The sequence below is a fragment of the Panthera uncia genome, unplaced genomic scaffold, assembly GCF_023721935.1.
Source record: "Panthera uncia isolate 11264 unplaced genomic scaffold, Puncia_PCG_1.0 HiC_scaffold_678, whole genome shotgun sequence".
NCBI classification, from domain to species: Eukaryota; Metazoa; Chordata; class Mammalia; order Carnivora; family Felidae; genus Panthera; species Panthera uncia.
In genome coordinates this window covers 27,841-31,132 of record NW_026059845.1, presented here as the reverse complement: position 1 = coordinate 31,132, position 3,292 = coordinate 27,841, and positions in this window count along the sequence as shown.

Here is a 3,292-nt window from a genome sequence, read left to right as displayed (position 1 = left end):
GAGAGAGAGAGAGAGAGAGAGAGAGAGAGAGAGAGAGAGAGAGAGAGAGGAAGCGGGGAGGGGCAGAGAGAGAGAGGGAGACACAGAATCCAAAGTAGGCTCCAGGCTCTGAGCTGTTAGCACAGAGCCGGGTGCAGGGTTCGAACCCACAAACCGCAAGATCATGACCTGAGTCGAAGTCAGACACTGAACTGACTGAGCCACCCAGGCACCCCTCCTTTGTGCAGCTTCAAAGGGAAGGGGAAAGCCGAAACCATGCCTAGGTTTCGGAATTTGGAATCCCTAATGTACAAAAGGCACAAAGCTTCATTGGTGCCACGCTGCCACTCCCAAAGAAGATAAAGAAATGCTCATTGGAGCCGAGAAATAAGATTTAACGCCATTGTATTTATTAGGTTCTGAAACAATACACATTCACATCCTTTTGAATACAGTACATTTGGCACAATAATGTTTACAATGAAATAACACTAATGAATGGCAAGAGATTAAAATTACATCCAGAAAGGAAAAAAATGTACAAATAAAGCATCACAATACAAAAAAACCCCTAAAATTGAGTACATTTTATATTTAGCCAGAATTATTTTGCACATAATTTAAAAAGAGGTAATTTTTTAGCCTTCTTTTTTTTTTTTAAAGCAAGAATGCATTTTTTTCACCTTTGGAGGAAAAAACGATGTTTCCACTTCACAAAGTCCATAATGAGAGAACACAGGAGAACAGCTATCCTTCATATATTTTTTGGCATTTTTTTTTTGCACTCAAGAGCTGGATAGATTAGAAAGAAATGTAATAGTGTGTCCGCTTCCTAAGCCTTGTGAAAATTGAAATGAAACAGTGAATACTCGAGGAACACACAAGCTTTTTTCTATAGACGACGTGGGATTTGAACCCGCCTGTGAGAGAACTGATCAGCTCCGGCCCCAAGCAGGAGGCATCCCAGCCAGCCCAGCTTCGGTGCTGGAAGGGGGCATCTCTGGGCCAGGCACCCCGCGAATGACTGCCTGGAGCTGCCGGGTGGAATGTATTATTTGACTCTGCAGCCAAAATGCCAGTTGTCCTGTAGGAAGGGCCCGAGCCCTGCTGACATGGGAACGCCACCGGGGCCTTGAAGCAGGCCGCTCGTCTTGCAGGTAGAGCTTGCTTGGCTGTTCCAGGTTCATCGTGGTGAAGGAAGCAGAGGAGAAACAGAGCAGTAGTGATGCAGGAGTATGATGGGCAGTATTGTCACGTCTTCTTAAAAACTGAGATGATGCCACCGTGAAGATGTTTCTGTGCTTGTACTCAATTCCGGAAGATAGTCTCTCTCTCCCCCAGTATGTCAAGTTACCGAAGAGAAATTAAGTTAATCTGTTCTTCTTCACTTCACTGGTACGCCAAACACACAAACTGATAGAGTGATAGTATTTCTAAGTCTCATAAGAACGGATCATAACTACACCTGAGTTTTTAAAAAATAAAGACAAAAGGAAACTGAATGTCATCCTTAGTAATAACAAAGGCTATGGCCAACCAGATGCAAATATGGACACCAACCTTCTATGGGCTCGAGCTGGTCACCGTCCAAGCTTCGAAACCACCATCGAAAACATTCCTTTCGCTTCCCCATCCCTCTTGGGGCATAATAGAGCACAGGAGAACTGTATGTGAGATTTAGTGTAGCTTACTATATGTTTACGTCTTTTGAAATAAACCAAAATGAAATAAACAATACAAAAGACTCCTCCCCATCCTCAAAAAAGAAACACACCTTATCTCTCGGTAACTTGAACCAATACGCGTACAGAGTATTGCACCTGGACATTATTGTAATTATTCTTTCATAGACTAAAGTTTTATAATATGCCTGAACATGCAGCAGTTGATACCTCTAAGTTCAATGAATTAATTCCACAGGCCTTGCAGCAAACACTATATACAAAAATCGCAAATGTACAAAAGGCAAAAAGCTTCATTGGTGCCACTTTGCCACTCACACGTATCTATATTTAGGGGCAGCCGGGAAATCCGCGTGCAACAGTTGGAATGGATTCCATTCCCTGCTAAAATCAGTTCGGTAAAATAGATAATCAAATAACCCCCGGGAAACATATACACAAAGCCACAGAGAACCCTTGGAAATCAAAGAATGTAACGCTGTTAGCATATCTACAGGAGGTAACATCACATCCATGAAATAGGGTCCCACGCGAGTTGCCATTTGCATGTCGCACAGAAACAAAACTCCGAGCACGTCTCGCCACATTGGCAGTTTGCAGATAAGTTGCTGTTCCGTCTCTGGATTCCCTCCGCATAACCCACGTTCAGCCTCATTCGGCTTGCTCCGAGAGCAGAGATTTCATATTTAACTTTACATGTTTAATGTCTTAAAAACCACAACACAGCAGTACTACCAATTCTTCGTAGAAGTGCGCAAAAGTAACACACTGTTGCAGGAAATAAATAGAGCGTATGCTGGGAACTCAGAACGAAACTGGAAAGAGAATTTGGGAGTGAGTTTTCCTAGAACCTCAGGGTCTTGGCCATTGCTGCGGTGGCCTCTGTGTTCAGGCAGAATTTGAAGAATGAGCATTACTTGTTTTCTTCTCTCTCAATTCATCCAGCTCCCGTGTGCCACAAACCACAAAAACGCTAACAGCCTAAACCCTGGACAGTTGGTTTCTCATTGTATAATAGCCCTTTAATATCTACCTGCGTTAATACTGGAATTTATATCTTTTGGCCGATTAGAAAGCCAATTTGGTGATATATTCTTCAAATGTTAACCGAGTTCAAAATCCGATTTCTTTTTCTACAAAGAGTGATTTCTTTCACGAGACACATGCTCTTACAACTTTGGCATGCCCAAGAGCTACAACCGAAGCAAGCCAGTGTTGGCCGTTCTGCCGAACACGGGCAGCCAACCCATGCATCTCGTGGTGTGCCTCCACCACAACGCGCCTCGAGGGCACCCACCCCCATGCCGAAGAAGCACCTGTCTCTCCTGGACAGAAGGGCTGAGGGTGGCAGGCTCTCAAAAGTGGGAGCCTCAGAACCGAGGCTCTCAGAAGTGAGAGTGATTGGGCCCCTATGTCCAATAGCACGGCCAGACCCTTCTTGTTTGCTTTTCTTGTTGCTCTTTGAAGTAAAAGAACCGAAGCTGCCTCGCTGCCAGGAGCCCCTGAGGAGTGGAAACGGGCTTGCCAACAGACCAAACACACAGTGTGTCCAGCCGACCGCTGACCCCATGCGATTCTGCATCACTGGTGAGACAAGAACCAAGAGTGCCTTCTGGTCCCCAGGTGGAAGA